At 51.0% G+C, this 24879-nt stretch overlaps 1 protein-coding gene and 1 non-coding gene across 5 annotated transcripts in view; both read left to right on the plus strand.

Moving 5' to 3' along the window:
* AGAP1 (ArfGAP with GTPase domain, ankyrin repeat and PH domain 1) overlaps positions 1-24879 on the plus strand; it is a 519827-nt gene that overhangs the window by 65789 nt on the left and 429159 nt on the right. The gene's annotated exons all lie outside the window — the stretch shown is intronic.
* On the plus strand, positions 911-983 carry TRNAT-AGU (transfer RNA threonine (anticodon AGU)). Its single transcript has one exon. It is a non-coding gene; the product is annotated as a tRNA-Thr (tRNA).

The following is a 24879-nucleotide window of genomic DNA, read 5'->3' on the forward strand; positions in this document are numbered from 1 at the left end:
CTGGAGGCCCGTGTGTTCACAGGCTGAAGCTGTCTCCAGGTGGATCCCCTGGCCAGCTGGCGTTGGGTTCAGCTTCCCCCACTCCTGGCACGACCCCTTCACTTAGCCTGACCCCTCCTGTGTTGGCCAGAAGCCCTCTGGCTTCAGCCTGACTCTTGGCCTCTCAGGACTTGGGTACCTCGGGGCGCTGCTCACTGTCTCAGCCCCCGGAGACAGGCCTGACCTCACGCCTAAGGTCTGCAGGGATGCCACCTGAAAGGTGCCGTCCGCTTTGCAGCGCTCAGTCCAAGCTGGGTGTTCAGTCTGTGCGTGAATACATTTGAGTTTATCATTTGGATAATCATTCTAAAAACACCTACTGAATCTCCACCACCCACTCCCTCCAACTTGGCATTAAAATCTTCCGAACAGAAAATCTAAAAATGTTCCCTTACCTTAATGGAAAGACAAATGGATTGATTCGCCTGTATGTGTTAGGCTTTTGTAGGTTTTTTTTTTTTGGCTTGCTAAACACATAAACTTTTTAACAAATTATAATTAGTTAAGGTGCATTATCTGATAGAGAAAGTAAATTATTACAGCCACCACAAAGAGCCCTTTGTAACAGTATGATTTCTTGTTTTAATAGCAGTAATCAGATTGAACCTTTAAATCTCTCTTTAAACACTTCCCACCACTGAAGTCTCGGTTTCCTTGATTTGAAAGTTTCCATCAGCCTGTTTTTCAGGAAGTGAAGAGTCATCCTTTTAGGTTCATTTTGGTGATGTGTTTACCAGATAGGCCGTGCACGGGACCCTTCTAGGGGGAGGTCTTTGCGCTCCTAAGAGACTGTATCCAGAGCAGTTAGTCGGCCAAGCAAACAGGAGGAAAAGAACAATGAGAAAAGTAAAATCAAACAAGACCAAATTGGGGAGGGTGTAGCTCAGTGGTAGAGCACGTGCTTAGTATGCACGAGGTCCTGGATTCAATCCCCAGTACCTCCAAATAATAAAAAAAAATAAAACAAACCTAATTACCACCCCCCCCCAAAACAAAAAAATCAAGCACGACCAAATGGTGGGGGGAGGGTGTACCTCAGTGGTAGAGCACGTGCTTAGCGTGCATGAGGTCCTGGGTTCAGTCCCCAGTGCCTCCTCTAAAAATAAATCAGTAAACCTCATTACCCCCAACCCCCCCCAAAAAAACCAACAAACAAGACCAGATGAGTAATTCTGAATATTTTCCAGTGTCTTTGGTTTAGCCTCTAAACTTTCACTAAGTGACTCAGAGAGTGAAGAGCTTGTTGGACTCGGTGCTGGCTTCCCGCCGCTCGGTGGTCTACGTGCCGTGGCAGGCCGTAGTATGATGGGGGGCGTCCTCAGCTGGTGTGCATGCCCTGTGGATTGATTATGTTTGTCTTTTAATGTGTATTAAGAGGGAATCAAAACCCTCTGCTCATAAGTAGTAATACTGTAAGATATAAAAGTGCTTAAAGCTGACTGAAAGCACGTAAGTGGCAGGTGGGACTTGAAGGTGGCAGAAGCCATGAAGGCGGGCGTGGTGCCTGAGCCGTGGGAAGCAGAGCCAGGGAAACATGACGAAGGCTGAGCCTGGGGGGAGGGAAGCCTGATTATAAGCTATTGAAGAGAATGTCTGTGAACGTCCGCCTTGTCCGCGAGCTCCTCTCCCCCGTCACTTGTCTGGCTCAGTGAGTAGCGTGTTCGGTGCCCTGGCGGCCCAGGTGATTGTCCCTGTGACCCACAGACATGCTCGTTCCCCCGGCCCCGGTCCTGTAACCAGGGAGAGAGAGCTGTGTAGGGAGGAGTGCAAGTGTGCAAATTTGCACATTTGATATTTATAGACGTTTTCTTTATTGGAAAGGGTCTTTTCAACTTTTTCTTCTACGTGTAGATTTACCTTGACTCTCCCCTTCTCTGACGTCCTTTTTCTTTCTGTAAAATAACTGCCCTTTTCCTGAGATGGGGGAGGGAAGTCTGTCTCTTTTGAATGATCTGCTGACACCAGGGATCCCATTCCCTTCCTCCTGCTCTCTTTTCCAAAGAGAAGGTATGGAAGAGTGGGATTTTTTATGAGCCAAGCCATATCCTCCCACGGGAGACCTTCCTTTGTTCTGGGGACCCAGCTTCGCTGGCTGTTCCGGCCCAGCCTTCAGTAACCCCGGAAAGGCAGAGACGCACCGTGGGTGACATGCCTCTTCCCGGAGGCTTGTCTGTCTGGGCTCCTGCTGGGGCTCCCGGGACGGCCGCCTGCTCCTGGCGTCTCACTGATGGGTGATGCTCCCAGCCACACCTTGCTGCAGGGGAGATGGTCAAGCAGGCATGGTCCTCGGGACCAGAGTGGGCCAGAGGGGGAGCCAGGGGCTGCCTGGGCTCAGTGCTCTGCCCGCAGAGGGACCTGGGGGTCTGAGGATGGGGAATGGCTGAGGTGGCCCACATGGCCCTCAGTGAGGATGCAGCATTTGAGGAGACAGATGGATGTGAATGTCTACACAGCACTATAGTCTCCCGGCAGTCACCTGTAAGTTTCAAGCTGACACATCCTGGCTAGAAGAACCAAACATGATTTGAGCCAGATAGTGGAAATTCGAGGATTCAGCAGAAGAGATGTCTCTCCTCTTCTGTGGCTGTGAAGGTCAGTGAATGACAGAGTTTTGGTGTACCCCATTGTGGACTCAGCAGTGTCCTCCCCAAATGCATACCCTAATGAACCCCAGGGTGATGGTATTAGGAAGTGAGTCTTGGGAGGTCATCAGGTTACGATGAAGTTGTGAGGGAGGGACCCCAAGATGGGGTTGGTGCCCTTATAGGAAGAAATACCAGGGGGACCGCTCTCTCTCCGTCATGTGAGCACACAGCATGAAAGCATCCTTCCACACGCCAGGAAGCAGCTCTCACCAGGAACCAGGTCAGCCGGCACCTTGATCTAGTCCGTCCCAGCCTCAAGAACTGTAAGAATAAGTGTCTGTTGTTTAAGGCACCCAGATGGCCTATGGCCTATTTTTACAGCGGCCCGAGGTGACCACGACCCGTCCCATCTGGCAATACTGAGTTCTTCCTTTAGCAGCTCCGTCCTAGGGTGTGGGGCAGCGGGTGCCGCATGGTTGTGCCTCTGGGGCCCTTGTAGGAACATTGTGACTTGGAACGTTCAGGTGACAAACTTGTTGCCTGAAAGTTGAGCTGGAAAGCTGCCCTGGGCACAGCAGTTGGCATCCAGGCAGCTGAACTTTTAGCAAGAATGAAACATCTGGTGACGAGCAGGCAGAGCACCAGGCCGGGGGCCCTGGAGGCCGGGGTCACAGTGCAGCTGACACTTAGTAGGTTGCGTGACACGGGGCCTCCGGTTCCCCAGAGGTAAAGGGTAGAGGTCAGGTTTGGGCTTCGTTCCCCTCTGTGCCCCGAATCTCTGTCCAGTCTGCCGATCGCCATATTCGCCTCATTCTCCAGTCTTTTTTATTAACCTGCTGTTTGGGGACCTGGAGGTGGCACCTGAGTCTGTGTGAGTTGATGCACTTAGTGTGCGTGCGTGTGTGTGTGGTCGTTGGTACAGGCTCCAGGTGCACTGAGCTTTGCAAGCTCGCTGTCTTCTGCTCAGGGAGGCGTTCTGTGCTCCGTGAACATCTGCTCTCTGCATGGCCTGGAAGCATTGGCCAGTTTTAATGAGCGGACCTGGCATCTGGTTTTAAGAGCTTTGCTGTGTGTAGCTGTGGTGTTCACTAGGGGTCTTGCTATGTGATGACGGCCACCAGGCCCTGGACAGCCGTTCCTGGTGGCGTGTGTACTGCAGATGGGGATGCTGGGCCCCGGGGCCCTCCTGCAGAGGACAGCCACCCCAGCTGCAGGGAGCACGCTGCCTGCAGCCCCTGCAGGAGGTGATGCCCGCTGAAGAGCATATCCCTCCGGGCTCTCTTCCAGTGGTCTGCCTGGGCACGGTGGCACGGCCATTTCTGCCCATCCTGATGATCCGACAGGCTCCTCATGCTCCAGGGCTCCCCCTTGTCAGTCCTGCTCTCCCTCCTTCCCTAGATCTCCAGCTCCCATCTGTACTTGAACGCCAGACTCTGCCCCTGCTACCTCCCCAAGGAAAGAATTGATACTGTCATGAAATCTGGGACTTCCTTGAGGTCCCTCAGCGGCTCTGTCTGGTGGGAATAGAATGTAAGCTGCTTGAGTCCTTTAAAATTCTCAAGTAGTCATGTAAAAATAACAAAAGGCAGCAGGTGGAATTAGTTATGAAGACATCGTGTCTAATCCATCACGTCCAAAGTCCTGTCCTTCCTACCTGCTGTACGTGGACTCTATGAGGGAAGCGTGTGCTGCGTTCTTCTTGGTGCCGAGCCTTCGGGGTGCGGTGCTGTGCCCACTCCCAGCGCGTCTCAGTTACGACCAGCCTCATCCCTGTGGCTGGCGGCCTGCACTGGGCAGTTTTGATTTAATCCTGACTGTCTTGACCCTCTGCCCGGATCCTTGGCCAGACTGGACTTGGCCTCTCGCTCAGTGCCTGCTCGGGGCGGAGGCCTGGATGTGTGTCATCAGACGCTCTCGCATCACTCTCTGGGGTCAGCGGTGGCCCAGGGTCCTTGCGGCCCAGAGCATGGCTGTGTGGCTGGGGGGCAGGCTGGCCATGTGCTGCCCCGGTTGTTTTTGTGTGGCCGTTTCCTGCAAGCTCCCTGAGCGGGGAGTGTGTGTTGTCCCCCTGTGATGGCTCGGCTTAATCAGCCATAAACAAGAAGTGCCTTCAACACAGGCTTGCCTGCCCCTCCTCCGAGAGGGAGGGAGGGAGGGAGGGAGGCTGGCCGTTCCTGAGATGTCACCCGCTTTCAGCGCTGCACAAAAGCCGCATGTCTGCCGGCTCCGACCTGATAGATTGCCTTTGTGCAGATTGAAAAAACCCAAGCCTGGGCCTGTTGTGAATAGGGCTGGTGGGGGCGGGTGGGGTGCTCACAGGGGCCATCCCAGGGCCCATCCCAGCGGCTGGTTGTGGTGTGGCTTCATCAGGACCGCCCCTCGTCAGAGGCAGGTCGCTCTGTGTCTGCCCTGTGTTCTTTGGGCCTGAGTGGGACAGGATGGCCCCTGGAGCTGTGCAGGATGCCTGGGGCCCAGCACCTGCTAGGCACCCCCTCGCTGTGCATCCTGAACCCAGGAAAAGCAGGACCTTCTCCCCTGATGACTCCCGGGCATCTTCGTGAGAAGCCAGTGACGTGATGGAGACCTTTACAGTGACGGTGACTGTTCCCGTGACACTGAATTCTACACTTAAGCACATGTAGCATGGTGGATTTTATATTTTGTGTGTATTTTCGTCACAGTTTGGAAAATCATACTGCACTATTTAAATATTTGCATGAAAGCTTGATAATTTTTCAGTGTTTAGGTTAAAAACTATACATCTAAATAAACTATGTTTCTATTTATCATACAAACCATGTATGGTATGCATCTGTGTCTGTCTAGATAGATAAATATATCTTAAAATTGTTTCCTTTTCCTTGATAGTCTGAAGTCATAGAAGATAGGATTGTGTTATTACTGGCTGAAGTTAAAATGCACCCAGCTTAATCATCCTTGGGAAGAAAGTCAGGAAACAGAATCATCACCGTGAGACTACCTTCCTCAGCCCTTGTGACACTGGGTGCCATTTTCGCGGCTGACTGACCCAGATGTAACTTGTGGGTGAGGGTGCGCAGGTCCAAGTCTGCGCCGCGAGGACTTCAGAAACAAAAGATTTCTTCTGTTCCAGCTGCTGCGCTGGGAGCCGGCCCCACTGTCTACTGGCGGGAAGCGTCCTGGGGGCCCCGGAGGTCTGTCTGAGAGGTCGGGCGAGGAGCAGCCCTTGTCAGTCCTTGACAGGTTACCAGGTGATGCCTTGGCTTCCTGGTCAGCGCTCTTTGCCTCCCCCTGCCCCTTGATCTCAGGCCTTTTCCTTTTAAAAGCCTCTTCCTTGGGCACAGCGGTCTTTTGGGACTCAGTGCAGCCCTGGGTCAGGCTCCCAGTGGGCACACTGGCCCTTTTGCTGTTGCCGTTTTGTGCTTGTTTTTAGTTATTGAGGTGCACCCCCCACACACACCAAAAAATGAATCATTTAAAGCGAACACTTCAGTGGCATTTCGTGCATTCACAGTACTGTGCACCCACCCCCCTGTCTAGTTCCAGAGCAGTTTCATCGCCCCAGAAGGAACCCCCAAACCCATTAGCAGCCACTCTCGTCCCCCCCTCCCCACAGCCCTAGGCTGCCAGCAGTCTGCTTCTGTCTCTGGATCTACCTGCTCTGGGCATTTCAAATGAACGGAATCACAGGATATGTGGACTTCCATGTCTGCCTTCTTGCACTCAGTACCATGTCCTCGAGGTCTGTTCAGGTGACAGCATGTCAAGATCTGGCTTTTTTTTTATGGCTGAGTAATTATATCCCATAGCGTAACTAGAACCAGAGTTGGTCTGCTCATTGGTTGTTGGACATTTGGGCTGCCAACACTTTTCACTGCTGTGGGTAGGGTTGTATGTGCATTTACTTGAGTTACTGGTTCTCAGGTCTTTGGGGGATGTACCTAGAGACTGAATTGTCTGATCATATGGTGCTCCTGTGTTTAACTTTTTGAGGCACCACCAAACTTTTCCCCATTTTTGTTTTTTAATTGATGGTGAGACTAGAAATGCTGGCCACTTGCCTGTTTCCTTTTCTCTGTTCTTTAAATGGTTGGATTTGTTTTAAGGAATTGGCTCCCATAATTGTGGAGATGTAAGTCCAGAGTCTGGCGGGCACAGCTGATGGTGCAGCTCAAGTCCAAAGGCCTCACTTGGAGGACCTCGGCCTTTTCTTTAAAGGCTCTCAACTGATTGGACGAGGCCCACCCCTGTTAGAGTGAGCGGTCTGCTTTACCCAGTGTCCCAATTTAGTTGTTACTTATCCAGAAAGCACCTTCACGGAAATATCTGGAATGAAGTTTGATCAAATATCTGAGCATCATGGCCCAGAGAAGTTGACACATAAAATTAACCATCATAGGGTATTTCCACATTTTCTTTTGTCTCCGTCTCGCTGGCAGTGGCTTCTCCAGGTGCTGGACCGAGGTGGCATTTGGTAGGGTGTCCTTTCCCGCTCTCCGGGTGTCTCCTTCAGGCAGCGCCAGGTGAATCCAAGGGTGCTTTCAGTCTTAGAGTGAATGACACTTGCTCTGTAACGAAGAGATACTGTGGGCCTCTGTTTGGGGTGTCTTCGAGTACAGGAGTTGCCTTGGAGGGCTGTTCATCTGGGAGTGATTTATTAATTGATGCTAGCTTTTTTTTTTTTTTTTTTTGGTGTTTACTTCTTTTTGGCTTCTTTGGTCCCTAATATTTTGGCAGGGGTACTTTGATAATACCCAACAATGATAGCTTAACTCCAGGGTGGAAGAAAAGAAGTCCGGAGAGAACCTTTGAGTCGGGCTCTGTGTGAGAGATGCTGCATTTCTGAGCAGTGGGTACGAGATGCTCTAGGCTTTATCCAGTAAGGGTGCGGCTCCACCGTGATTGTGAATAATAACCATTAACCGCTGTGCTGCGACCTGACTTTCTGGCTCACGCAGCACTCGGGCAGAGATGATTACATTATCTGATCCTTCTAATAACCGTGGGAGGTACGGAGCAAGGGTTTCTTATCAGTAAACTGATGCTCAAAGAGACTGGCACCTGGAGGTGGCACACTGTGGCAGAGGTCTGAGTCTTCCTAAAGCTTGTTTTTTGACCCCAGGTTTATACAGAATTCGATCATAAAGTATGATGATTGTCTGTATTGTTCTGTTTGTAATGGACTGAGTGTGAAAGTGATGGAAGTACATTAACGGAAACCATTTAAAGAGGAAAACCTAGTGCGGTTACCATGGACGTCCTATAACCACAGGGAACATCCTGAAACATGACAACAGTTGGTATCAAAACTTGAAACCTGTAAGGTGAAAACTGGCTATTTGAATAGCAAGCAGGAAGGTTTTACCGTTCTGTGTTTGCCCTGGGAGGTCTGTAACACCTTCAAGAAAGAATCTGAAGTATTAAAGCAGCCTTTAAGGGATGCCAGCTGTTCACCCCGTCCAGGGAAGGTGTTACTGCAGCAGCCGATTGTGATGAGTTCGTGATGCTGGAGAGAGGCTGGCAGGGTCAGGAGGTGATGCTGTGGGGTGTGAGCCCTGTCTGAGGAGGAGAGACATCTGGCCCCTAGTCGTGGCCCTGGGGTTCCTGGTTGTGGTTTAAACCCAATTTGGCCGCAGCTGGAGCCTGACCTTGGCGGAGCTCTGAGAGTGAGCCTTCCGCTCCGAGCTGGCCAGGGGCAGAGTGGTTACAGCCAGGCCGCCGCACACTCCCAGTGTGCCGGACAGGCCTGTACCGCGTGGAGTTGTGTTTCCCCAGGGGCAGTGGCGGCCCATGAGAACACGGGGTGCCTCCTTAGAAGGGGCACAGCTCTGGCAGGGCCCTCTGCTGCTGGGTCCCAGGGTCCTGTGCCTTGTTCTGTGCTCAGGTTTCCGCTGGCAGCCCCGAGGTGAAAGGCACGCCAGCATTTGGGCTTCTCAGATGGAAGAGCAGGGTCCCTTTGGGAGGACGTGTCAGTCTTTCTCACCTGGGACTTATAGCAACAGCGTGGAGCGTGCTCCAGGGGTTTTGCTGCCAGGGTGACGGCCAGAGGGAACCTGGGGCCTTAGCCTGTCTCGCTGTCCCCGGGAGCCAGAGTTCGGGGTCAGAGCCTTCCTCCCAGCTTCCAGGGGTCACAGAGCCCTGAACTCGCTTTCTAATGTTGATGGCCGCAGGCAGCCACTTTGGCAAGAATTTAAAGAACATTTTGGGTGCAACTTGTTTCTGCAATTGAGGGAGGAGGTCTGAAAGAGCTTTCCACTGATGTAACGTCGTTGGCAGGATTTGGCTCTCAACCTGCCGGATGTGCCTGTGTTTTAAAGTTGAAATGATTCCCTGGTAAGCTGGCATCTCCAGACCTACTTCGTGCATCTTCCAGAGAGTCCTCACTTCTCCTTGATTCATAGGGTTGGAAGGCCGAGCTCAAGGTCCTGGGGCAACTTTGAGGGGGCATGGTCAGGTGGGCCATCCCAGCCTGGGCGTCGCCGTTAGAAGACTGTGGTTGAGGTGATCTTGCCCAAGGGATGTGTTTAGACCCGTGTGACTCTATTTCAGACCAGTGGTTGTCCACCAGGAAGGGGGCAGAGCAGGGCCTGTGGAATGCGTGAGCTGGCACCAGCTGTCTCATGGAGGGTGGGGACGACAGGTGGGTTTGGAGGAGACACGTTCAAAAGATCCCACAAAAGTGAGTCCATTTTTACTAGGTCTAGTTTTTCCTTCCTGAAAACTGAAGTTAAAAGCTGGGGGTGCATTCAGATCCATTACACACCAAGTTTTCACCCACTGGTGTCCACCATCACCTTAATTTCTGCTGCGGGGTCAGCTCCTTGTTTTGTGGAGACCCCCAAATAAAGCCCCGTGCGTCGTTATTGTTTCGTTGCAGAGTACCTTGAGGTTGCAGGGTGAGGGGTTAAAAGCTGCAGCCATACGCTGCAGGGATTTGTGCGAACCGAAGCCAATGAAGGAATCATGTAAACTCCAAGGTTGCGGGTAGCAGTGGACACCAAGGGACGTGCTGAGACAGGTTCTGACTGCGGGTTAGAAGTGGGGCGGGGCTCGAAGGAGGCGCAGGAGTTTAGTTAATCAGCTAGTCAGGTGCGGGTTGGGGAAGCGGTGGATGAAAAGAAATGCCTCCCGGATAAACAGTGGGCGTAAGGATTTCAGTTGACTTTGGGCTCAGGATGACTCAACACTACCATGTGGGTGCACTTGTGGGTGCATGCTTGCACACTCATTGGGGTGGGTGAGCCCTTGGGCCACCTACAGGGACGAATGATCTGGGAGAGACTGGGAGACTACCCATGCTTACCTCTGCAAACCCACTTCAAGAAAGGTGCCCTGGCCAGCACAGAGGCAGGGTTAGCTGATACGCCCACGGGTGTGGCAGGATACCCCGGATGGTGGGCTGGGACTGGTGGTTTTCTTGGACATGTTTCACTGGAGTGCAACTCACATACAGTGCACAACTCTGCCGGGCGCAGCTAGAATTCCCACCAGGAAAACGCGTGTGTGTAACTGGCAGTCCTATCAAGACACTGAAAATTACCAGGGTGGTGGTTTTCAGTCCTGTTCAGACAGATATAACCACTAACTCTGTCGTTAGTTAATTCTTGTGCAGTTTGATGCAGAAATGCTCAATAGATCCTTGAATGGATGAGTCAGTGGCTTGAACCGAACAATTTTTGAACCTTTTGTAGGGAGAAGGTCTTACCCAAGTATAAACACGGCTGTAATATTATAATCACTTTTACTTCATGTGTTAATTACACAAATACTGCTCTCTCCTCAGTATGTGGGGTACTCTCTACTAGGGACCAGCAGGTGGAAAAGTTAGATTCCCATCAAAAGATGACTGAATCTTGTCTTTTAAAGCAGATGGAGCTACAGACAGCAGGAGAGTGAAGGAAAATTAGGGACAGCAACTTTCTTTGAGTTCTGCATCTTCCTCGTAATAGGTGTCAGTTGCCTCCTGAGCTCACCTGAGCTTGCCTGATGATCTTTGAAGGACTGGAGAGGCGTCATTTCCTGTGTTGCACTGTACCCTGTTTTGCCAGAGGGATGCTGCGGTGGGGGAAGGGGTGGTGAATGGACCTGGTGTAGAGGAGGTGGGGAGCCCGCTGTAAACACCAGCTCCTCCTGCTGCCTCCCCCAGAGCATCCCAGGGACTGAAGTTCAGTCTTTTACTGGCTGTTGGAAACTTTCGCTTTACTGGGAGGTTGTTGTTCACCCACTTCTAAATGAAAATTGTCACGGGGGAGGGTGTAAAATATCTTACCGTGAAGGGAAATCTTTGGTTTCGTCTCCTACCAGCTGTCTGTCATCAACCCCACCCTGCCCCCTATTTAAATATAGTCAGCCCCGCCCCTCACCCGGGCGCTCGTCCTCGGTGCTGAGATGTGCAAACCTCTTCAGAACCGGTCAAGTCAGCTTTACCTTCCACGTAGCGAAGTCCTCATTTAAAGTAATAATTGGCTTTTAGTAGAGCTATTTACAGTCCTCCAGAGCCGAGCTGTTAAGAAGCTAGGCTCTATCCATTCAAATTCCTGATTTCCTTTTTAGGAAAATTTCTGGATCTCCTTAAATTCACAGAGTGACACAAGTAGTTCTTTCTCCTGTTCCTTTTAAGTCCTTCTTTACTTGGAGATTATTAGTGTAAACTGCAGATTAAGCGAGTCGTAAATGTCATTAGGACTGAAGTTTACCTGCAGACTCTGAGTACGGCTGGTCTCCCTTTATAGATATATTGGGGGCTGTTGATACTGATGGGGCTTTTTAAAGAATCTTCCAGCTGAGGAGGGTCCCAGGTGGCTTGTTTTCTGAGCTCACTGCAGAGTTTTAATGGCCCCTGAGGTCATCAGCAGTTCGGATTTCCTCCTGTTCTTTGTGCCTGTGCCCCTAGTTTGTTTCCATGTTGAAATACAGCTGTGTGTCCTGTACCTGGAGTGTGTCTGCGTTAGTCAGGACTGCTCTCACAAGGTGTTGTACGCGGGGGCTTCAACAGCAAACATCTGTTTCTCATGCTTCTGGAGGCTGGCAGTCCAAGGTCAAGGCACCAGCAGATTTGGTGTCCGTGAGGGTTTGCTTCCTGGTTCATAGACGGCCACCTTCTCACTGTGTCCTTGTGGCGGAAGGGGCAGGGGAGCTCTCTGGGGTCCCTCTAATAAATGCACTGATTCTGTTCACGAGGGCCCCATCCTTAGGACCTAATAGCCTCTCAAAGGCTCCACCTCCAAATACCATCACACTGGTGGTTAGATTTCAACGTATGATTTTCGGGGCACAGACATTCAGTCTGTAGCAATGTCTCTGCCGGTTTTTCCAAGTGCTCCTTTTCCCAGGTCTGCATATGCCCTACCCAAGTCCCTGCTGGGTCCAGCCCTCATGGGGGGTTGCCAGGCTTTGAGAGGCAGCTTTCTTCCAGCGTCTGATTGTTGAATTTCCACTCCATCTGAACTTTGCACACATAGCTCCTGGCTCTTCACAGGGAAGCCGGCCTTGCCAGCTCTAGGTGTCCTGTTCCCTTTGGGACGGCTGTGTCTATGTTTTAAACTCTTCTGAAGGGAAGATGGTCAGAGGCAGTGATGATCATCTTAAGTGTCTGTGTTGTCATGGGTCGGGGAGCCAGGAGGGAGCAGGCAGGCACAGGCGGGGTCAGTTTGGGTGAAGGGACACTGAATTCCAGAGAGCCCAGAGGAGGGAAGGGGCGAGATCCCTTAGAGGGCTCGAAGAGGAGGGGGGGTTTAGAAACGCTTTCCTTTTTCTCTCGCTGGTCCCGTCTATCCCCATTTTTACTTGATGGGGACTTTTTTAAGGTTAGGATTTTTAAAACTAGTCGTTCTCATTTTTCTTATAAAAACAAAAATAGAAAGCAACCATAACTCCTCTCCACAGAGGTAAATATCATTAGCCCTTTGGTTCACAGCCTTCCTGCTTTCCCAGGTGCCACGTCTCCCACGGGTGTGGGGTGTTGCACGGACTCTGGGTGTGGAGGCTGAGCTCCCTGGCATCCGGGTTGGGTGTGAAGACGGGGCCCGAGGCTGGTGGTGGATAAACACCAGTGATGAGCTGGGAGAGGAGTGGCAGAAAAGCTGAGCCTGGCCGAGACTGTAAAATGACTTTAGAAGAAGGACCTTATCTGTTATTTTTGGGATAATATACCAAGAAAGGGGCAGTGCCTGTGCATGGGGCTGCCAAAGGACGGTAGAGGGGCAGAGCTTACCCCCTATTCCCATCCCCTACTGCCAATGGGAGGCGGTGCTGGAGACAGCGATGAGCAGAGATGGCCTTCCCCAGAGGTCCCGGCCAGCAGAGCCCCTGATCGCACCGTCCCTTGAATCCAGAGGTAAAGAAACCTGCCCATCGAATCTGATGGGATCAGATACTTTTAAAAAAATTTCACACTCAGTGATGGGAGTGCGTTGACTCACCTGGATGGAATCCAGCAGGAAATAATATGCCATCTTGGTTGTGGCTCCAGAACCCAGCAGCACTGGCCAGACATGTCCTACAGGCCAGTGGGTTTGGGTTCCGAGAGCCAGTCACTCTCTTTTTTGGTGGAATGTGGTCCCAGAAGAGCCAGCGTGTCCCATTTGCTGTGTGTGTGTTTCCCTCCAGTCTGAGATGGGAGTGAGTTGAAGCAGCCCCGATTGGGAGGGTCCAGGCCCAGCAGGATGGGGAGCTGGGTCCAGAGGAGCTGGCGAGGAGGCTGGGAGTGTGTTTGGCACCCCCTGCCCAGGTGGAGGAGGGGTTTGTCCTCCACACCTCGGGCTGCTGGATATGGGGTTTTCTCTGGGTACCACACCCTTGAAGACAAGGAGACAACCCTTAGCATCTGCAAGGAGCCTGGTCGTGCCGGCCTTGAAGCCATGTCACAGGATGGACGGGCCTTTCCTTTGGGCCCCATCTTCTAGTGTTTCTGGTGGGCTGGACTCCAGAAGAGCTGGTTCTAGGCCAGTAGTTTCGGAACCAGTACTGCAGCGGGTTTGTAGCTGGTGGCCAGACTCCACTGCAGAGGGTTCTCCAGGGACCGTCTCCGGCCCTTTTCCCTGCGGGCTGTGATTCCACGGAGACCTCGTTGTTTCCTGGTGTGATGTGCCTGGGAGGGACGTTGCCAGTAATCAGGTCCGAGTTGAAACAGTGGAATTAGAAAGAAGGTCAGTAGCCCCCCTTTGCCGTCGACATGGGACGTGGGATTTGGTTCAGGTCGTTCGGGAAGGTAATAGTTGGAACATCATGGTCTCTCGGGGTTGAAGATACTGGGGGGAGGGGGCTGTTTTCCCAGAGGACCAGTTGGGAACTAGAAGATGGGGTGGGTTTAACTTCTCCTGCAAGGCTCCTGAGAATATTGGATCCCAGGAATACGAGTTTTAACTCTATAAGGAGAGGCTGTCTGAGTGCTCCAAATGGTGGGTCTTGGGACTGGGGCAGGGAGGGGGCCTTGAGAGCCGGCTGAGCTTCTGGAACGAGCCCCGGGTGAGCCCATCCTGCTCAAGCCCTCATCACCTGGGCAGGCGTGCGATGGCGGGCCGTGATGCGGTGCAGGCTGTGGGTGTGGAGTTCTGTGTTGGTGATTGATGCCGGCCACCCTCAGATCGCAGGGCAAGTCTCAGAGTGACAGTGGGGGCCAGGCCAGCTGCTTTCGCAGAACTACAAGAGTCTGTTGTACTGCAGATGAGATGATGTGGTGGGTGAACACGGCGCTCCTTGTGCGTGAATGGGTGGCGGTTCCCCCACAAGTTCCCCCAAAAGACAGGCAGGCTTAGCTGTGACGCTCAGAGAAACAAGCGTGATCTCAAAGCCGCAGTTTAGAATTAGTTTTGGAATGAATTATAGTGAAATTAATAAACTTCCACTGCGGGCAGGGGGAGAATTTATTTTTAATTGTTTTAGGTCACATTTTTCCTGCTTCTTTTTACATTTTAAATGTTTCTGATGAACTTTAATAAAAAGAATTTTCGCTATGTTTAAGCAAACGATAATTGCTAAATGTATAATGTAAATGTGTTTTTCTGAGTGTCTGCAGACATGAACTTAAAGACACATGTACCAGGTGTTTTAACTTCAAGATTTTCAAAAAAATGTGCATTCAAATACTCTGAGAGCATTTTTTCTTTACAACCATGTAAAGAAAAAGATGAACTGATATCTGGGGTAATTTAAAATATATTCTAAATATATGTTATGTTAATTAAAATTTTATTTTAATTATAGATTCACATACAATAAAAATATTTTAGGTGGTATAAAGAAAGTGGATTACCAAAGGGGAAGAAGGGAAGGGTAAATTAGGAGTTTGGCGTTAACAGATACACATTACTGTGTATAAAATACATAAACAATCAACATCTTCTAAGAAACTATAATGGAAAAGAATATGAAAAAATACGTATATAAACTGAATCACTCTACTGCACATCAGAAACTGTCACATATTGTAAATCAACTATACTTCAATTAAAAAAAAATGAAGAAAGTGGAGATTGAGATATTTGAATAGAAACCTGGTATAGTTTTGGCCTCATATGGGCATTTAGAATTTGAGCTACTTGAAACAAAGTGCTTGCGTAGTCTGTAAGATACTGCCCCCTTCTGGTGACTGAACTTACTCTAATACTATCTGTCCTTAATGACAAAATTGCATTTTGATTTTTTTCTGTTTAAACTTTATTTTTATTATTAAATTTGAAAACCGGAGATTAGCAGTGGTCTCTCTCCTCTGTCCCTCTCTTCGTCCACGAATGCAGGAATAGCTTTCTAGTCTCTCTCCTGTTCTGGATTTTAACCTGATTGTATTATCCCCTCCAGTTGACTTCCTTCTTGGGTCCTTCCTTCAGTAGATGTGTGGGGCACCTCTGTGTGCAGGGCACCATGATTGGCATTCCATGAGCAAGTCTGTTACTTTAAAGAATTGGGAAAATGATGTGTAGTTTTCCAGATTATTTTTTAAATGATATCAACACAGTTACAAAGAAATTTTTAAAGAAATTGAATCTCAGCCTACGCAGATGCGGTGGCTGTAGTCAGGACCCCAGGGTTGGCAGTGATGAGGAGGAAGACGGACGTCTGTCTGTCTGTCTGAGACTCCTGGGATGGGGGAGTGGCGCAGGTGAGACAGGTGTGGACCACATAGGAGTCTATTTCAGGCCTGAAGAACTCGCTCAGATTTCCCCGGAAGAGGGGTCTCCGAGAGTAAGGGGGCAACCTTCACTAAGGGCCCTGGACAGGGAGTGACAGCGCAGTCCAGTTCCCAGGGGAAAGTGGGTGGAAAATCGGGGATTTGCTGGGGAGGCGGCCAGCGTGGTTACACCGCCTTAAACACAGCTGCTGGGCTCATCGCTGATCTTAGAGCTGACACTTAGCAAAGCAGGCTTCCTGGGGGGTCATGCCCTCTGGAGGGCCAGAAATGGTGATCCCAACCCAGGACACCCCTGAGGTCTAGAATTCACCTTACCCTGACTCGCTGGTCCACTGTTGCTTTAATTTGCCTGCTCAGATGGTTTCAGTTTTGTTAAGTAAATGTAGCCCCGTACATTATGTGTTACTGAGAACCAGGTGGAGCACGGCTGTGTGGATTTGTCAATGCCAATTATTTAAAAATTTAAGCCTGGACTTTTTTGGGGATTCATTTTCAGCAGCCACCGGTAGATGGAGGGAGAGAGACGTGTAAACAGAGGAGAGTGACCGCCCTGCCACTTCCTGTCGGTGTAAATACGCCGTTAAACCAAGCTCACTCATAAATCCCCTGCAGATACAGCTGAGGTATTTATAGCCGATGGTTCATCTGAAATGAAGAAAAACGAGCTGTGGACAGCAACGTGAGGTGGCGAAGTTGATGTTAGAACATCTTTATGTTTGAAAATTAAGAAAATGGTATACATGTATTTGCCTTGCTAAGAGCGATTTGAGAATCAGCATAAACCAGGGTGGGTTATTAAAATATTGTGGAGAACCACAAGGTCAGACGTTTTCAGAAGGAAGCAGCGGCGTGATGCTCTGCACACGGTGTACGCTGGGGGCCCGGCGTTCCTAGGGCTTACGATGTTATGTTCTTGGATAAGGTTTTGTAAATGCAATGGTTTGCCTCGTAGCCTGCTGTGCTGTGTTCCCACCCTCGACAGGAGAGTGGTGCCCTGATTCCGTGGAAACGACCCACACGCACACCTTTCCTCCAATTTCAGCACTGCCTCTGCTGGTCTGGGGAGAGACCCGGAGGTTAGGATGCTGTGTGCCTGGATTGGATGGGACTGTGTAAGTGCATGTGGACTGTTCAGTCAGTTTTTAGAATCACAGAATTTTAGATCTCCAGGAAGCCTTGGAGATAACTCTAACTCATCCTCTTCCTCAGCCCCAGTCCTAGAGACAAGAAAACTGTCTTCCGAGGTCAGGGCTGTGGACAGAAGTGTGTTCCCCCCTCCATTCCTGTGGAAGCCCTAACCCTCACTGGGATGGTATTTGGAGAAGGGCCTTAGGTCATGAGGGTGGGCCTGTGTAGTGGGGTTTGTTTCCTTGGAAGAGGAGACAGCAGAGAGCTTGCCCTCCGCTCCATGAGGAGCCAGCAAGAGGCTGGAAGGCCAGCGAGCCAGGATGAGCGCTCTCACCAGGAAAAGAGTTGGCGACCCCTTGACCTTGACCTCCAGACTGTGAGAAACGAAATTCCGTTTACTCGGCCACCGGGTCTTTGGGATTTTGTTCCGACAGCCCGAACTGAGTAATACAGGAGTCTGAGGGGAGTGGACAGGGCGGGGGGCAGGAATCCAGGGCCAGCGGTCTCTCTTCAGAATGATGCCCCTCCTGCCACCTCGAGACCTGGGGACCCTCCGGTTCATCCTTGCACTCCCACTCCTCCAGCTGCAGCCTGGACGTTGCACGTGCAGCGGGGAGTGAGTGGTGTGTGCCCAGCTGCCTCCCCTCTTGCAACACGGCTCCCAGAACTGAGGCTGGGGCTCACCTCCTCCGGGGCCTGACCCCCAGCCCTGCCCCGAGAACCGTCCACAGATGGAAGTCTCCCCTGGGGTCCGCCCCGACCACCCTGCAGGCACCCCTTGGTTTACTGCTCTTCCAGTTCCTCTCCCTTTCCTTCTTGTGGGGTGACTACTGTGTTTCCTGGGACCAGAGCCCTGGACCCCAGCGCACCTCGGCGCCGGCCTCAGCCCTGGTCACGCACGACAGCGAAGGAAACGTTCCCGGGCTCTCAGCCTGCAGCTGGCGTGTGCTGTACTTTATGATCCCTTAGCAGTGCTCCCCAGACTGGCTTTTCCCTCTTGTGTTCATCCCTCTTGGATACTCCAGCTGCGGCTGCAGATATACTAAATCAGATGCAACGGCGGGAGAAGAAACCGCTTAATGTGACAGGCGGGGTACTTTTGTTGTATAAACATACTCAGTATTTTTTTTTAAGTGATGTACTATATTAGTTTCAGGTGTACAACATAGTGAGTCAACATTTTTTATAGATTATACTCCATTTATAATGACTATAAAATAACGGCCCTGTTTCCCTGTGCTGCACAGCGTGTCCTTGTAGCTTATTTATTTTATACGTGGTCATCTGTGCTTCTTAATCCCCTCCCCCCTCCCCCGGTGACCACTGGTTTGTCTTCTGTGTCTGTGGGCCTGTTATGATGGGACGGGGTGCGTTTGCTGTGACGGAGTCGCCCCTCTGGTGTGACTGCTGCAGGCAGCGGGGCGGCTTGGATTCTGCACATTCGGCCTGTGTACCTCCTCAGGCTGTGGGACATCTTAGTTCCCCAGCTACCTCTGTTGGACTCAACGGCAAAGGCTTTAGTTTTTAAAGATGATTTAAAAGTATTTTAATCAAAATGCATAACCCCTGAAACTTGCTGGGACCAAGCCCGTTCTGACAACCTTTGGGGAAACCCTGTCCAGGTGCTGCCCGGTGCTGACCAATCTCCCCTTTGTGCGTCACCCATGAAGATCCAGCAAATCATCACATTTAAAAAGTAAAGTTGTGTTTGAGCAGATAGCACCTTCCACAGGTGACATCAGAAGCCCTGGCAGGTGGGTGGGGGCCCTGGGAGAGGGTGTGGCCATGGCAGATGTGACATCAGAGCCCCCTGCCTCCTGTCTGGGAGCAGAGAGCTCTGTGATTGTGTGACGCTCAAGGCAGCAGGTCTGGTGGTCCAGGGTGACGTGTGGTAGAGACTCGTCAGAGGACCCTCAAGTCCCCAGGGAGGTTGGAGGGGTGGCTGTTTCTCATTCAGGGGCAGGGAGGTGTGCTGGGGCCGCATCCCCCTCTTACTTGCAGTGTGCGCTCCAGTAGTACCTCTGTTTAAAAAGCACGTGAAAAACGATGTCTTCATCCACTGATCTAAGTTTTTGGGCTGTGGGTGAGCTCAGTTGCTTTAAATGTTTGGCTGGTGCAGTGAGCAGAGCCTGGCTTCCTTTGGTTGGCCCTGCTTGGAGGAGCCCATTGTTTTCCTCACAGCAGGTGAAAATGCATTCCCTCCGAGGCCTTTGGATGATCTTGCAAAATCAGTTTCAAAGGCTTCCTATGTTTTTACTCACGGAGAACTTCCTTGAGGCCAAAATGGAAACTTCCGGCTGCTTCTAGAGGGCACCCCACTTTACCACAGCTGGTCCCTTCCCCGCATGCTGAGAGAGCCCGGGCAGGTGTGTATTTTTAGCTACTGGGTGTGTGTGCGTGCATGCGCACGTGCTGGAGTGAGCTACACTGTGTGGCTGCCTGTGTGTTTTCTTTCTTCCTGCCCCAGTTTTGCCCAAGAGTCAGATGATAGACGGGGTGGGGGTGGGGGTGAAGAGGCTGGGGACTGGCCTCTGCCTTTTGTCCTTGTGCCCCGTACCGGGGGTTGGGAGGTGGGGAGGACGTGGACACCACAGAGTGAGCTGTAGAGGACCTTGGGGTGTTTGCTTTAGTTCATCAGCTAGATGTGAAGGAGGGTAATTGGTGATGCCTTCTCCACGTCTGGGGAATGACTACAAAGTCACATGAGGCTTTATTCCATGGCTACAAAAATAAATTAAAAAAGAATTCCCCACCGAGTCAGGATTTGTACAAAGTGGTCATTTGGCTTTGGGTATCTGTACATGACTTTGAGGCCCCTGCCCTTGCTCACATGCCTACGGAACCTTCTAGAAATGGCTTTGAGAGCCCTATGACAAGCCCTGAGACAGAAACCTGCAAAAAAAAAAACTAAACAATCTGATTAAAAAAATGGGCAAAGCACTTGAATAGACATTTTCCAAAGAAGGCACACAAATGGCCAATAGGTACATGAAAAGATGCTCAACATCACTAATCATCAGGGAAACCACAGTGAGAGATCATCTCCACTTGTTAGAATGACTTTTATCAAAACGACAAGAGACAAGTGTTGGCGAGGATATGGAGAAAAGGGAACTCTCTCACTGTTGGTGGGAATGAAAATTGGTACAGCCACTATGGAAAACAGTATAGAGGCTCCTCAAAAAATTAAAAATAGAACCACCATGTGATCTAACAATCCCACTTCTGGGCATGTATCCAAAGGAAATGAAAACAGTGGCCTAGAAGAGAGAGCTACACCTGCAGGTTCATTGCAGCGTTGTTGACAATAGCCAGGACGTGGAAACGACGTAGGTGTCCGTGGATGGATGGACGGATGAAGAAAACGTAGTATATGTATATAAACAATGGAATATTTTTTAGCCACAAAAAAAGGAGGAAGTCTTGCGTTTTGCAAAAACATGGATGAACCTGGAGAGCATTGTGCTAACTAAAATAAATCAAAGACAAATACTGTATGAGCTCACTCAGTTGTGGAATTTAAAAAAGCCAAACCCATAGAAACAGAATGGGTTGGTGGTTGCCGGGGTGGGTCGGGGAGATGGCCGTCAGAGGGTGCAGACTTAGTTATTAGGTGAGTAAGTCCTGGGATCTCATGGGAAGCCTGGTGACTGAACAGCACTGCATTACGTGCTGGAAGTTGTTAAGAGAGTAGATCTTAAGTGTTCTCACCACACAAGAAAGGTAATTATGGGATGGGATGGAGGTGTTAACCAGCCCTACGGCGGTAAGCATTTTACAGCAAATACGTGTGTCAAAGCATCATATTGTCCACTTAAACTTTCATCTGTTACCTGTCAATTATGTCTCAAGAAAGCTGAGGCGAGGGAGAGGAATTCAGGGGCCACTGCGGGCATTGCTCCCACGTGGTCCTTTGTTCCACTTGGCCACTCCCTGGCGAGGCAGGCTCAGCCCAGAACCACTAGGGGCTTTTCCCCCAGATGAGAAGGGCCCGCTCTCCTGGGTGTTGGAGAGGGAGCCGCCCTGCGGCCGGTGGAGCCCCTGCTCCTAGTCCTGCCAAAGCCAAGGCCGGGGAGATGGGGCGGGGTCTTCCAGGTGGGGAGGACGGGGGAGCTTCTCTGCCAGGCAGGGCCGGTACCCAGGACGTGGAGGCCACAATGGACCACGAAAGCGAAGAAAACCGGTCCGTGTAACTGACTCAAGCCAGTTCCTTTTCCAGTGGAGGTTTGAAACCAGGCGAGCCTTCCAGACAGCTTTCAGGACCAAGAGGCACACACTGCAGCCACAGTAGAACCTCGGTCGCCAACTTCAGAGGACTATAAGCAGCCCCCAGGGAGGCCCCCCATCCCCCTTGTAGTCGTTTAGGCATTTATTCAGCAAACAAAGGTCCCGCATCCAGGAAGCCACGAGGATGGAAATATTCTGGAACTCATTTGGCAGCAGAGCCAGACCTGATGACCTAACACAAGGCGACTCGAGGCCTCTCCTCCCTGTCGGGTGAACGTCGATGCTCCCTGCGCCCGAGTCTGGCCGCTCCAGAGGGAGGCGCGCTGCGTGACTTTTCCCCGTCTCAGCGCGGCTCCTCTGGGGATGCTCGTTAGCAGCCCCGGCCGAGTGTGCCCCAGCCCGAAGGCCCCCAGGCCCCAAGCCCAGGGCAAGCCACAGGGCCTCTCTTTTCCTCACTGTCCCCTCACCTGGTCAGGCTGGGATCCCTGGTTGCACCCTCAGCACAGGAGGGGTCCTGCGGCTCTCCCACGGTCTGGGCTGGTCTCCTGACTTTCCCGCCTCCTGCTGGGGTCCGCTCTCAAGAGCTTCTAGGTGGTTCTTAAGACCTCAGTCCGGTCGTGTGTCCAGAACTTTGCACCCGCGGTGGCCTCTCTGTGCTCGGAACAAACGCCAGAAGCCTTACAAAGTCTTGGGAGCCTGTTTTGTCTGGCTCTTGAGCTAAGGATTTTTTTAATGGTTATAAGTGCTTGCGGGAAAAATCAAAAGAAGAGTATTTGGCAACCTGTGAAAGTCACATGAAATTCAGGTTTCGGGGTCTGAGTAAGTCGCAGCCAGGCCATGTGCTCATGTCCCTTCCACGGCTGTGTGCAGGCGACCCTGGCAGAGCTGAGCCGTTGAGATGCAGGCCTTCGTGGCACCCTGGGTTGTCCCCTGGCCCAAAAAGCCTAAACTCTCGACTCTTTGGTGCTCGATGGGGGAGGTCTGCCAGCCCTGCTCCAGCCCCATCTCCTGCCCAACCTCCCCCTCCTCCCCAGGCCTCAGGGCCTTTGCTCCAGCCGTGCCCTCTGCCTGGAGGTCCCTTCCTTGAAGCCCTCGCTCAGACGTCAGCCCCTGAGCTGCTCGGGGTGTGACGTGTCCTCCCCCCGCCCCCACTGTTCTGTCTCTCAGTGCGGTCACCCACACCTGACACGCTCGTACGTGTGTCTCGCCTGTCCCCCTACTGCTGGCCTGTGTGTCCCCGAGGACCGGGGCTTTGTCACTGAGATCAGAGAGGGGTGCTTGCAGTGTTCAATCTGTATTTGTTGAAGGACTTGATGTAGAATAAATATAGTGCAATTTGGGTGCTCAGGGCAGGTGTAGACATTTTTGATACTTCTCTTGTGTATGAACCGTGAAACTTACAGTGATTTTTCTTTTTCTTTTAAAGAATTAAAAAGTATCTTTTTTCTTTCCACAGTGAGTGTCTCACCACGTGTGTGTAGTGTTTTCCCCTAGATTATCTGCAAAGCCCTGCTTTTAAGTGTTTGGGCTGTGAAATGTTTGGTGGGGAATTTGAGCACTAGCGTTCTCGGCAGTTAGTGAATTAGTTTAGCTTCATCCCATTGTGTCCGAAAGGGGCGTGTGGAGGTGGTTCCCATGCGTAGGTCCCAGGGGCTGTGAGGAGCCCCGAGCACGTGTCCGTCAGCACACGCCCTCATTCCTTGTGCCGAATTTTCTGTTGCTTTTGGAAAAGCTTGCTTACTATTAATAAATCCCTTATCTAAGAACTCAGATGAAGGAAACGCTGGCCTAACAGGGGGATCTCGTTAAAAGCTCTCCGGCCATGCAAGTCGTTTGTTCGTTTCGTTTTTCTTTTAAGATAAATGCAGTCATTGCCCTCAGAATTGAGATAACCTCCAGCTTGGCACCAGGGATAGAATTTTAAAAAGTTTTTTGGTTCAGATTTATCATTCCTTCTCCCACTGGCAGATGTACAGCAAGGACTGTTGCTTGTCACTATACACTTTATGCCTTTTTTTGTTTGTTGGTTTGTTTCAGCTTGCACATGGATGTTTCTTTTCTGGCTAACAATATACAATAACGATAGTAATAATAAAAGGTAATGAATGTGGCTAACATGGATTGAGTGCTCTCTGTGTCCTGTCTGCGCATTTCCCCTGCATCATCTTCATTAACACCATATTGCTGTCCTCACTGTACAGACGGGGAAAGCTGGGCGCAGGGAGTCGATGACTGCCCAGGGCTGTACCGCTGAACCCTGGCGGCATTCGCCATGTGTGATCTAACCCTACATCCTGTTCTTTAGCTTCCTATGCTCATCAGTTGGAGCTGCGTCATGGGGCATTAAGTTGTTTTTATCACTCTTAGTTATTTTGTCCTTGCCATGTCGCCCCAGGTGAAACGTGGGTGTGTAACGGGTGGAATGCTAAAAACCGAGACACTCCAAGGGAGAACATGAGGAAGGCAGCATTTAAGAAATGTAAGCACGTGTACAGAAATTTAAAATTTTTAGACTTACTCTGCGTCAGAAATTGGGAATCTCTGAAGATGTGCTTTCTTAAAAATCACTAGCTCTGCCCAGTCAGCGCATTTTTGTTGGGTAATATTTCTTCGCAACCAGCAATCAGTCAGTGACTCTACAGTTTCAGCCACAGATCTGAGGAGTGTGGATGAAGCCGGGCTGCCCTCGATGGCCTCACGTTTCCGTGGTAACAGCCCCGTCGTCTTCCTCCCGCAGCTTCCTTTGCGGGGTTCACGGAGCTGTACCAAGGCGGTCCAGGCACAAAGAGGCACCTGCCTGCTGGAGTCCTCACTTTTTTGGTTTCTACTTTTAAGGATTTTCTAGACCTCCACTAATCAGCATGCTTTTTATAATGAAAGCAACAAAGCCACTATGTTTATGTGCTGGCAGAGAGTTCTTTGGACACTAGTAAATATCGACCATTGATTCCAAGGTGCGAAGTGAGGCTTCTGTGGTGGCCCAGTGCCCGCTTGCCGTCTGTCACACTGGGCACGACTGCCCAGGTACATGTGCGGCTGCTCCACCAGTGGCCTTTTCCAGCCTCTTGGCGAATCTGGTGCAGGAGTTCTGTTCTCCGTCACAGCCCACGCTCGGTGGCTGAGAGTCAACGTGCCGGTTTTAAATGAACACAGAACGCGTTTGCACAAGATGAGCACAACTGCCCCTTTAGCCGTCCATGCTCTGACGGTTTTGGGGAGGGGTGGCGAGACAGCATTACTGACGGGGAGATGGCACTCTGCAGGTCAGAGAGCAAGTCCTGCTGCGATCAGAGCGCCAGCGGGCCTTGTATTCTGAATGTCCAGTGTCACATCCAGAATGAGCCTTTCTCCAGAAAAGATAATCAGGCAAAGCAGTGAACCTTGCGTATCACCGAAGGAGTCACGGGCCAGCCCCAGGAGAATGACGGCGGAAGTGCTTACCGGTGTCGTGAAGTTTTAAAGCAGGAAGCAGCACTTCTTATAAATAATAATGGTTTACAAGCCTGTTCCAGACACATGACCTCACGTGCCCGGTGAGGCTGGGAGGCGGGATGAACGGATGTTGAATTCTCGTTCACATCCTCTGGATGGGAAGTAGGGTCAGGTGGATACAGGATTCCGCCCGGTTTCCTTGGTAAGAGAGTTGGGACCAAAGTGATTCCTGTGTCCCAGAGCCACCTCTCCTTGACCCCAGGCTGTCCCCAAACCCTGCAGGGAAGGGTCCTGGGTGGGAAATGGGAGATTTGATAAGAGATCAAAGCGTGATTTAACCAGCTGGTACTTGGGTTCCAG

The sequence above is a fragment of the Camelus bactrianus genome, chromosome 5 (assembly GCF_048773025.1).
Source record: "Camelus bactrianus isolate YW-2024 breed Bactrian camel chromosome 5, ASM4877302v1, whole genome shotgun sequence".
Taxonomy (NCBI): Eukaryota; Metazoa; Chordata; class Mammalia; order Artiodactyla; family Camelidae; genus Camelus; species Camelus bactrianus.